The 12,520-nt window shown below is 43.4% G+C and overlaps 1 long non-coding RNA gene across 1 annotated transcript in view; it reads right to left on the bottom strand.

Annotated features, from left to right (window-relative positions):
• Positions 1 to 836: 836 nt before the first annotated feature.
• LOC109288908 overlaps positions 837 to 12,520 on the bottom strand; it is a 16,764-nt gene continuing 5,080 nt past the window's right edge. Inside the window, exon 3 of the long non-coding RNA XR_002095256.1 lies at positions 837 to 1,016. This is a non-coding gene — a long non-coding RNA (uncharacterized LOC109288908). The remainder of the gene's footprint in view (positions 1,017 to 12,520) is intronic.

The raw sequence follows: 12,520 nt of genomic DNA, 5'->3' as shown, positions 1-12,520 counted from the left end.
AGCACAGCATTGGAAAGACTTAGATTCAGATAACTGAATACAGTAGGTTACAGGAAACAGCCTATTGGTGAAGGAACAACATGCAAACTTGGTGTCAGCCGAATAAAAAAAAAAGTTTTTCATAGGGGTCATTTACTGATGCACACCAGCACCATGGATAGCTCCTGAGCAACTGTCTCTAAAGCAAGTGAAGTATGCTGTTGTGTTCTGGAATAATTTGTGCAAGAAACATAGCTTTGTACTAATCTACTGTATGCTTTAAAACATGGATGGTGCCTATACATTTCATGTATGAAATAGCACATGGAAGGATTTTCTATACATAACTGCCATGAAATATTTAATTTGATAGTTGTCACCACTGGCAAACCCTTAACAGTTGAGACTGATGATCACTCTCCCAGGTCAAGTCAAGGGTTGTAAATGAGTCCATTGGTGGCTAAGAAGGCTGATTCTAGAGCTGCAGACTCTGGCAAATGCCACAGGTATTGGTTAAAGGGAAAACCGTACCATGGATTTCTCAGTCTTGTTTACCTTTCATTTCATTTCTGTCATTTTTCTGCTTCTAGGCCCAAATGGCTTTTCTCAAAGTATGATGTACCTTCTCTCACAAGGCATTACCATATAGCCCTGTCCTGGGTTAGTATTTCCCAAGTTGTGATGTCAATGCCAGACTTCTTAACATTTGCCTTGAGGGTATCATTGAAGCATTTCTTCTTGCCCCTGTATGTCCTTTGTCCTTGGCTGAGTTAGGAGTATAGCAGTTGTTCTGGTAAATGTACATCAGCCATGTGCACACAATGCCCCATCTGCTGCAGCTGATGTTGAATAATCAATGCTTCCATAAGGGCCTGACATTTGTACGATGATCCTCCCATTTTATGCCAAGGGTCTTCTGTAGGTAGCACTGGTGATGGTGTTCCAGGATTTTCAGGTGGTCCCTGTAGGCCACCCAAGCTTCACAGCCATAGAGAAGAGCTGGGATTACCACAGCCTTAGGTAGCAGGAGCTTTGTTCTAGTACAATGATTACAACATCAGGACTCAAACAAATTTGATAGTAAGGCTACTATGACTAAAACATAGAGCAGAAAGCCTGTGTAACAAGTGCCAGTATAATAATAGGAAGATATTCTTGTTTGACCTTTAAACTAATCCAAAGTGAAATAAATCTTCTCCATCCTTATTGTACCAAATGAACATTAAGTATCTAAATAAAGGTATATAATAAACATTATTCTATAGCCACTTTTCCCAGGAGATATATTGGTTTACCATGAGAGAAAGAACCTAATGTTCATTTTTCTTTGAAACAAGGCAATAACATTAGAGAAAGCACTTTTTAGTTATGAATTACTTTGCATTCTATTGTAGAGAGTTATGGTAGTGGTGGGCTAAGTGATAGCTAGCATTAATTAAGGCAACTTTTGGAATTCTAACTTGGTTGCATTTTCAGGTAGAGGGAAACCAGCTTTCAAAGGCTTGCCTCAAATAGAAAAAAGTTCAAGCAATCAAAAGAGACATATCCTTTCAGGAAAATAAATAAGTACATGGTGAAAAATAAAGCAGATTAAAAAAAGACCCTAACCATTTCTTAATCCTTTCTCTTGAAAGCAAAAAGGGAAAAAAAGAAAGGAAGAAAATGTTAACAGTTTGCCAGGATTTCTCCAGAAAGTAGAAATTTTTTCACATCCAAAACCATTACAGGAAATAAATAGAAAATAGTATCCATTTGTCATATAGTTGACAATGATTGTTTTATGATTCCTTATTGTATTACTAATTTCCTGTAGTGAGAACTCTAGACAAACCAAAGCGAGAGTAAAGCCACAAGATCATTTCCCAGAATATCACCATTATTTTTGGTACAGGTATTAAAATTTCTGATATTAATTGAAGAACAAAATAATCTGTTCTTTAATATCATCAAAATGTTGAATCAGTGTAATTGTGACATTTAAAATCAAGGTTCAGGAGCCAAAAGATCATAAATTGTGTTTTTTAATTTACTGGCATTTGATTATGCCCTCTGTGTATTAAAATATCACTATTTCTTCACTAACTGGGCACGTCTATATGTGCAATTAATGTGTCTGAATTTATTGCACAGAAAATTCAAGTATATTAAAATGCTCCTGGGTATATATCTGAACATGTGTTCCCAATGGGAGCAGCAGGGCTGCTCTTGCCCTGCTCTGCATCCCTGCAGCAGTGAGGGAAAGCTCCAGACTCACCTGGGTGCCAGCCCCAGGCTAGCAGAGGGCACAGCAGCCAGTCCCAATCACTGTGCCAGCTGCATGGCAACCTGGACTGGCCCCAGTTGCTGTGTGGGTGGGAGGCAGCTGCCCCCAAAACTGGGAGAGTTTTCCCCGTACTGCGGAGATCAGGGCCAGCCCTGATCATGACACGGCTGGGAAGAAACTACCCTGAAGCTCTCCCCAGCCCTGTTTCACTCCCCACCTCCACCCATGCTGCCTGGGCTGACCAGGAGCAAATTGCTCCCAATCAGGGTCTACACCTGCACTTTGGCACATTAGTTAATGCACCATTTTTCTAATACCTGTATTTATTGATTCTAGCAAACAGAGCATTACTAATTTAATGTGCGGTAATTGATGCACATGTGTAAGCAGTGATGCTTTACTGTGCATTAGATTAGTCTAATGCACAGTAAAGCACCTCGTGCAGGTGCACCCACAGTCTTTTAAACTTATGATTAATTTAGTGCTCACAAAATTAAGAATGAATAGCCTTGGTGTGATCTCAGTACTGGCCAGGCAAGTGCCACACAAACTTTGTACAGAAAGCTCTGCCTAGATCTGGATTGCTGTGGATCTATATTTATTCACAATAGGGCTTTGCTATTGAGTCCTGGCATCATTTTAATTTATTTTCACTAAAGGGAAGGCTTATTAAGGTTGGGTTTTTTTTAGCTGGGTATGCATGGATGTACTATACAAGAGGGACTGGCATGGGTGTCCTTAAATTCCTTGCAAAATTCTTGCTTTTGAATGCGTGGCACTTGATTCAGTGGCCCAGGAATTCCTTTCCAGTTCTTTGTTGCTTTTAAATAATAAACATACAATATTGCAAATGAAGTACTCAGTTTTTGACATGTGAGTATATTGCTACTTCTCTTAGTTTTATTATTTTGTTCAATGTAATTTGTTTTCTGTTGTGCTGTTTAGATTCTGAATGAATATTTTCCTTCATCTTCCCCCCACACCTTCCCCCCCCCCAAAAAAAAATAAGCCAAAAACCCTAAAATCTCTTAAAACACAGTTGGAATAATTTTGTGCTGTCACTTTGCATGAAAATAAAATTCATCCTGCTAGATTAATATTTGTATTCCTGTAATCTATCTGATCTGATCTGATGGGATCTAAAAGCACCTGACCCTTTTTGGATTGACTGAGATGAGTTTGCGTACTTCTAGAGGCATCTTCTTTTCTCTTGAATCAAGGACTATGGAACTCTTAATTGAAGCTCTCAGTCAGAAGAAGCATGTGACAGAAGGGTTGTATGACTAGCATGAGATAAGTGCAGGCTGGAAGTGGCCTTCAAAAAAAGAATTGCCTTCTTCTCATCTTGAAAGATCAAGGCTGAGGAGCTCTCAAGGAAAGGGCTTGCTTATAAAGAGTTTTTACTTAAGATACCTCAGAAATGGGGCTGGCCTTAGGGGTGGGCGATGTGGTCAGGGGGATGCCACACACTTCCCGCACTCACAGCAGCATTCTCCCCGCACCCCGTCCTGCCTCTGCTGATTCCTGCCCCAAGCAGGAGGAGCAATGCCCAGCCTAGCCTGCCCCCCACCTCCATCCACTGCTCAGGAGGAGCTGGGCTGGGGAGTGTGGGTGGCAGCAGTGGTGCCTGCCTGCCTGGCACACCAGGCTACTCTGCTTCCATGCTGGACTGCGCCCTGCACCCCTGCCTCTGCCTGCAGCAGCACTGCTGACTTGGAGGGGAGTGTTGGTGGGGGGGTTGTCAGAGGGGTGTATGGGGGAGTGCCAAAATACAAGTTCAGCCAGTGTGGTTTTTTCCCTAAGGCTGGCTCTGCTCAGGAGTGCTTGGAAGAGGTGAAGGAAGTCCTGGGGTAAAAGTTTAAGAAAAGACCATTTGAGAAATGTTAGAAATAGCCCTGAGGAAATAATGGAATTTTATAAATGAGGTTGGAGTGGATAGCTATTTTGTTAGTGAGGGCCTCCAAGTGAAGGGGTAGATGTTGTTAGCAAGGGGAGGTTCTAGAAAGGTTCTAGCATCCCATGAAACCAAAGCCCAGCAGCTAATTCAGTCTATATTGCAGCAAATGTGGAGCTTCTAGCAGGACCTGCACCAATCTGCAGGTGAAGTATAAGAGCTCACTGTGCATGCTTTACACAGCCACTATACCACCCCTAGGTCTGTCCCTGTTTGCAGCTGAGGAGGGCTCTGGGAACGAACTATCTAATCTGTAGAAAACTGCATACAAAATTTAAGTGTGTAATCCTTAAAGAGTGACAAGAATTGATAATGTGAACTGTTAAAATAATGTTCAGGATATACAAATGACTAATCTGTCTTTGAAGTGAACTATATTTATTGTATATTTTTGGCCCCCTGTCCTTTCTTATAATCTGTTTCATTACATAATCACAGAACAAACATATGCAGTAAAAAGTGTTATGTGTACATCTAAAATTATACTGGTAGAAAAAGTTAACCCTACCTCCTCCTCAGAGTTAGAAATAATCTTGAGAGGCAGTAAACACTTAATCTATATGGGCCTAAATGGCTGAGAATGTTTGGAAGTGCTGGGTGTGATCAGCACTAGAAGCTGTCTGTGTATAGCAGCAATATCATTCTGTGTCACCCACCTCTGTAAAGAAAGTGGCAGCAGGAGAGGACTAGGAAGAGTTTCTGCATGAAGAAGTGCTGTAGAATACAGAGGGCACAGAACTGTCCATGGGGCAGAGACTAACCTTTAAAAAAGTTTACAATCAATAAAGGTACTAATTTTTAAAGTACAACTGGTATGGATGACAGTAAGAGAACTGAATGACTTATAAACATTAAAATAAACAAGAATCCTAAAAGCAAGTAGCACTGATATGTAAGAACTACAATTTCATGATTTATCTTTTTTATTATATCCCTACTGAAAAGCTACTTTGGTATGCTTTGTGAGCTACTTAGAAAAGTAAATAAAATTATTGAAATAAATGCATGCTTAGATTTGTGTAGAGTAAGGTTTCATAAAATAACTTGAAATCAAACTGTAAGTGCACATGGTTACCTATCAACCTCCAAGTTTGCACCAAAATGCAAGAAAAAAGCTGTCAATGCATCATTAATGTTGAAATTTTAATTGCACAAAAGTAGAGGAAAAAAAAGAAATCTCAATGAAGGTTTCCACAGCAACCCCAGCTATGTAGCTCAATTCAGCAGCTTCTATTCTGTTTCATTACATAATCACAGAACAGGTATGCAGTAAAAAGTATTATGTGTAAATCTAAAATTATATTTTAGGTAAAAGTGCTATATTACCATAAAATTATATATAGTGCAACTTATTTACAAAGATTTTCTGGAAGAGTTGTATAATGTTATTCTCCTGCAATATTCTTGGGAAGGTAATTATTGAAGAAACAGCTAAATTATCAGGAAATTAGTGGGATGTAAAACTTCACTGCTATTTTAGGAAACACTTTGAATGACAATTCCTTCAAGTTTGAATTTTCTGCCAGGAATTAAAATCTGATTGCTTTAGATCAAAATAGAAATTATAGATGAAAGTGAACATTTACTACAAATATATGGATAACTACTTTTCTTACTAGCTATGTAAACAATGTCAAGTCCTATTTAGAAGCTTGTCAAATGATTTATAACCTCCAAACTGTAGGATTATACAGCTTTCAGAACCGCATGTCACATTACTTAATGTGATGTTATATGGTAAAAGATCTCATTCTAATGCTTAGATAAATGTCCTGACTTTCATTCAATTAAAATCTGAACTTTAATATTACAATATTCTGTTAATCATTTTTAAAGAAAGAAGGGTTTGAAGAAAAATGCATTTTACAACTGTAGAATCATAGAGAAATAGGGCTGGAAGAGACCTACAGAGGTCATCTAGTCCAACCCCTTGCCTGAGGCAGGATCATCCCTATCCAAACCATCCTATACAATCCATACTCTAAACTCTATGTAAGACTACCACAAACCCTGACACAACATGGACCTAACTCCCTAACCTGCCAGAGGTAAAGCAGGGGAACCATAGCAGCAGATGTCCTGCTTCTTTGAAATATTGTCAATATATGCTCAAGAGATTCCAAGTAGATGCCCTCTGCTACTGAGGAAGGCAAAAACTCCAACAGTCCATACAAATTTGATCATGGGGTAAAATTCCTTCCTGCCAACCCTGAGCAGAGGGGTACAACCTGCTAGCCAGGAACTTCCAGCTCTGACCCTAGCAGGAGCACTGGCCTACCCCAAAGTCTGGAGTCTTGGCTGTAGCCAACAGCCTCTGCTTCTGAGGAAGGTTTAAAAACTCTGTGACACATGAAGCGGAAAGTGGGAGCAGGGGCAACCAGCAAAGCCCATAGCATGTGAAATAACCAGAGTAGAACACAGGCATAACTATACCTACACATCATCCCCAACCAGTGGCTGCCCAAACTCTTCTTGAACACCTCCAGTGATGTAGAGTCCGTAACTTCCCTATGCAGTCTATTCCACTGCCTCACTGTTTTAATACTTAAGAAGTTTTCCTGAATAGCCAATCTAAATTTATTTTATGACAACTTCAAGACATTGGTCCACATTCTCCTCTCTGCTGCAAGAAAGAAAAGGTGTTTTTCTTCTTTATAGCAGCCCTTCATGCATCTGAAGACTGCTAACATGTTCCCTCTTAAACACCCTTTTTGCAAGATGAACATCCCTAGCTCATTCAGCCTCTCCTCACATGACTTGCTGTCCAAGCATTTTATTATATTTGTTGCCCGTCACTGCACCAGAACTTCTTCATATCCCTTTTAAACTGTGGAGCCCAGAACTGCTTATGGCACGCCAAATAAGGCCTAACCAGTGCTGAGTAGAGAGGCACTAGCACCTCCTGTGTCTTGCACCTAATGCTTCCCTTGGTGCATCACAAAACCACATTCACCTTTTTTGCAGCTGCTTACACTGCAGATTTCATAGATTTCATAGACATTAGGGCCAGAAGGAACCTCGGAAGATCATTGAGTCCAGCCCCCTGCCCCAGGGGCAGGAAGTCAGCTGGTGTCATAGGACCCCAGCAAGATAAGCATCCAATATTCCCTTGAAGGCATTCAAAGGTGCTTGAACCACCTCCAATGGCAGGCTATTCCAGACCTTGGGGGCTCGGACAGTAAAGAAATTCTTTCTTATGTCCAGCCTGAATTGGTCATGGAGGAATCTATAACTGTTTGACTTTGTCATCCCTTGGGGCGCTCTGGATGCAGTACTCCAGCTGCAGCCTCACCAAGGCCGAGTACAGGGGGAGAATGACGTCCTGGGATTTGCTTGGGAAGCATCTGTGTGTGCAAGCCGGCGTTTTGCTCGCTTTACTAGCTGCAGCATCACATTGAAGGCTCATGTTCATCTTGTGGTCAATCATGACCCCCAAGTCCCTTTCATCTGTAGAGCTAGCCAGCGTAGCACTGCCGAGCCTATAAGCATGCTGCAGGTTTTTCCTCCTAAGGTGGAGAACCTTGCATTTTTCAGTGTTAACCACCATCAGGTTCTCATCTGTTCATTTCCTGAGCCTGTCGAGGTCAGCCTGGATCGCCCTCCTGTCCTCAGGTGTGGATGCTTTACCCCAAAGTTTGGTGTCCTCGGCGAACCTGGCCAGTCCACTTCTGACTCCAATGTCCACATCATTAATGAAGATGTTGAATAGTATAGGCCCAAGGACAGAGCCTTGAGGGACCCCACTGGTTACAGGGCACCATGATGATTGACTTCTGTCACTACTACCCTCTGTGTCCGACCATGGAGCCAATTCCCCAGCCAGCAGATTGTGGTGGACCCGAGGCCGCAGTTGGCCTGTTTTGCCAAGAGGTGATCATGGGATACCAGATTGAAGGCTTTTTTAAAGTCAAGATATATGACATCAATCTCATCTCCCTTGTCCAGGTGATAGGTCACCTGGTCATAAAAGGAAATAAGATTGGTCAAGCAAGACCTGTCCGCAAGAAACCATGCTGGTTATCCCTCAGGATGTTGCCATTGGCCAGTCTGTTAAGAATGGCCTCTTTGATAATCTTTTCTAAGACCTTCCCCAGGATAGAGGTCAGGCTGATGGGCCTGTAGTTTGCCAGATCCACTTTCCTCCCTTTCTTGAAGATAGGCACCATATTGGCCAGATGTGTTCTGAGTTTGTAGTCTACCAAGACTTCAAAGTCCTTTTCCATAGTGCTGCCATCCAGCCACGTTACCAATTTTATATGTGTGTGTAGCAGGGCACTAAGGTGCCTGCTACTTGGAGAGCCGGAGTAGTGGCTCAGGTGGACACACACCTATCTGGTCAGCTGAACGAAAGGGGCAGGACCTGGCTCCGACATAAATCGCAGGCCAAAGGCCAGAGTGAGGAGCTGCTGGCGGCCAAGGTGGAAGGAGCTCAGCCCTGAATGAGTGAAAAGGAAAAGACTGAGATGTGCGAGCAGGTAGTGACATGCGTGAGAGATGGAATACCTGTGGTGTGGTTCGGAGGATGTTTTAGCCCTGAGGCACAGATTTGTGTTATAGCCCAGGGGTTTGTGTTTTGGTTATTGTTATATTGGTGGTTTGGGTGAGGCTATTAGGGGTTGGAGGGGGCCTCATAGGGGACCCACGGTGGTGTGGGAACCTCAGCTCTAGAGAGGGAGGCAGTGAGAAAGGCACCAGAGAGGGCGCAGCATTTTGGGGTGCACTGACCCCAGCCCTGACAAGGGGAGCGGAGAGTTGGAGGCCAGGTAAGGCTGAGGCCGCCTGAGCCCTGTGGGGTGTGGGGTTTGAGACCCTGAGGACAGCTGGGGCCAGGCATGGCTACAGCCACCTGAGCCCCCCCAGTGCGAGAAGCCCCAGAGCAAAGGGGTGATGAGAAGCCCAAGAGCAAGGGGGCAGCGTGAGAAGCCCCAGAGCAAGGGGGCAGCGACTAAAGAGCACCTGTGGGGCACGGTTGCGAGACAAGGCTGCAGAAAGCCAGAGCGCCTGTGGGGCGTGGTGAGAGACAACGGCCACGGAGAGCCCGAGCACCAGAGAGGGCGCAGAGAGCGAGACAGACCAAACAACGTCCGGCACATCTGTGAGGGATGGGGCGTGGTACAGGGATGGTTGCAGCCACGCATTTCCCATAAGGCCGGGGTGCATGGGAACCCCATTAAAAGAACAAAATTAGTGACAGCAGGAGAAAACGGTGTCCAAGACGAAAGGCAGCCTCCCTTTAATATAAGATCAAGACGTGGCGGGTGAGATTCTGAGGGTCCTTGAGCATGCTTGGCATGGTACGGAGAGGGGACCTAGGGGCAGCATGGCGACCCTGGGATGCTATCCTGCTACAGTGTGTTTTGGATTATTCTCCTGAGGTGTAGTACCTTGCATTTGCCCACATTGAGCTTACTTTAATTATCAGAGAATCATAAAAAATAGGGTTGGAAGGGACCTCAGGAGGTCATCTAGTCCAGTCCCTGCTCAAAGCAGGACCATCCCTAACTATATAATCCCAGACAAGTTTTTGTCTAGCTGGGTCTTAAAAACCTCCAAGGATGGAGATTCTACCACCTCACTGGATAGCCTGTTCCAGTGCTTTACTGCCCTCCTAGTGAGAATTTTTTTCCTAATATTTAACCTAAACTTCCCTTGTCACAACTTGAGACTAATTGAACTTTCTCACAGTAATTTATCTATTAGTGTAAACATGCTTATATTATTTTCCAATCTCAAAAAATTACTTGGAAATTTTCATAAAGCTAGTACCCAAGCTAAATGTCTTAGAAGTTCCATTATGAAAGGTCTCAAGGTTGCAAGATGTAAACACCATCTCAACTGATAAAGCAACTGTTAATATTTGAGGCACATATACAGAGAACAAACAAAATTATTTATTTTCATGTGACCTGAAATATATATTTACATCATAATTAAAATATGCAAATTTAACTTCTGTAACTCCTCTAACATGCTGATGCTCTAAGAGGACATAAATATTCCTGTGCTGCCTACTGTACTACATAAGTATTCTCTAATATGCAACCATGAATTTATGGGAACCCATATTTTTAGTTTGAATCATATTGTCAGGATGGATGAATTCTGCAAGGACTACTGTGAAGCTTATAGACAATAAAGGCTTTGTCTTCATCTCTACATCCAACATTCTCTTCACTGCTGGGTAGCTTGATGCTATATTGTATATCTGCTTTATATATGCAATCTACTGGAGCTCCAAATAATTTGGCATACTTTAAGAAGAAATCAGAATGTGAATTATTATAGGCTGTGAGGTACATTTCAGAGAATCATAGGAAACTGGGGCTGCAAAGGACCTCAGGAGGTTATCTAGTACAGCCCCCTACTCTAGGTAGGCTCATTCCTGACTAAACCATCTCAGTCAAGTATCTGTTTAATCTGCTCTTTAAAAACATGCAAGGATGGAGATTCCACAACCTCTCTCTGGGTAACCTGTTCCAATGCTTAACCACTCTCATAGTAAGAAAATTATTTCTAATATCAAACCTAAATTTCCCTTTCTGTACTTTAAGACCCATGTTTCTTCTCCTGTCCCCTGTGGTCACAGCAAATACGTAGGTTATCTTCATTCTCGATATAACCATTCTTCAGCTATTTGAAGATTTATCAAAACTCCTCTCAGTCTTCTCTTTTCTGAACTAAATAATTCCATTTTTTCAGCTTTTCCTCAGAAGTCATATTTCCCAGATCTCTTATCATTTTGGTTGCTTTGAATTGGATTTTTTTTAATTGGTCCATATCTTTCTTTAAATGTGGGGCCCAAAAATGGACACAGTATTCCAAGTGAAGCCTCACTAGTGCCAAATAGAATGGAAGAATCACTTTGTTTGACTTGCAAGTGACATTCCGGTTAATACAGCCTGGTATGCAGTTGTTTTTTTGCAGCAAAGGCACAATGTTGGCTCATATTCAGCTTATGGTCTACTATGACCCCTAGGTCCTTTTCTACAGTAATGCAGCCTAGCCAGTCATTCCGCAGCCTGTATTTGTGTATATGATTATTCCATCCTAAATGCAGGACTTTGTACTTCTCCATATTGAATTTGATTGGATTTTGGATCATTTTTCTGTTTTTCAAGGCCATTCTGAGCCCCACCCTCCAAAGTGTCTGTTTGTCTACCTACGTACTATGACACTACGAACTGTATTAAATGAACACAAAATCTAGCTTGATTTAATACTTAACTTTCTTAGTTGAGGTTCACAGAAATAAATATAAACACTTTCTCCCCTGTCATAGAAGGGATCTGATTTGAATTTAATATAATTATTTTTGGTTGTAAACAAAAATAACCCCCCAATACACATTTAATCTACACACATAGATGTAACAACCAGGTTCTGCCCCCTGAGCAGCAGCAGAGATGTGCTGGCAGCTGGACTGACAGTGTCTGCAGCTGCTATTCTTGTGCCCCCTCCAAGTGAGCATCTGAGCCCGGTACCTGTGGCCCATCCCCAGCTACTGACTACACATCTTGTGTACAGGCAGAGACATCCCTTGGGGAGGGGGGGTGGCAAATTGGGGTGACTGCCCTGGGCCCCACACTTTGGGGCCCCTGCGGACAATGCTGTGCAGGCCTTGAAGGTGCCACCTCTCCATGAGGATGCTGTGTGCTGCTGGCTTTGCACTCAGGCTGCTCCCCCCACAGGCCCCAGACACACCTGGGGTCAGCCCAGTGTACAGGTGATAGCTTCTCCAGGTTCATGCTTAGCAGGAGCAGGCAGAAATCTAGTTAAAAAAAAAGGATCTGAGAAGAACAATAACAACCCATGCATCCCCACAGATTTTTTCTAGAAACAGGACAAGTTAGTTTGTAGGTGGGAGTGGACAAAGGGGGATATTATTCCACGAGGGTTCCTGGGCTTGTGCTTTTCCCTCCCATGAGCCCCAATCCTGAGAGAAGTGTTTAACCTTGAGGTTTCAAGGAAAGCCAAAGCTACGGCCCTGAACCTCGTGTGGAAGCCCCTGCTTCACCTCACAGGCTCTTAAACCAGATTGCCAACGGGATGAATAAAGAAGTGAGGATCCGAAGGTACCGTGTGATGTCTGTAAGTCACCACCCCGGGTTGTGGGGGGCAGGGGCTGATCCCCAGGGGCCGCCAGCCGTGAAGAGACCCCGCGCGCCAGGCGGCCTGTACCAGCCACGTGCTCTCCGCCGCGCCGGCCTTGGGGGAGGCGGAGGTTGACGGACGCGAGAGTGACAGGTCCGCCGAGGCCCGTGATGGGGCGCCTGCGCAGTGGCCGCGCGCGGCTCGCCGTCGCCATGGCGACAGGCTTCAGGCTC

Source organism: Gavialis gangeticus, unplaced genomic scaffold (genome assembly GCF_001723915.1).
Source record: "Gavialis gangeticus isolate Ggan-Ray unplaced genomic scaffold, GavGan_comp1, whole genome shotgun sequence".
NCBI classification, from domain to species: domain Eukaryota; kingdom Metazoa; phylum Chordata; order Crocodylia; family Gavialidae; genus Gavialis; species Gavialis gangeticus.
The sequence above is the reverse complement of the archived record's forward strand: the minus strand, read 5'-3'. Positions and strand labels throughout refer to the sequence as shown.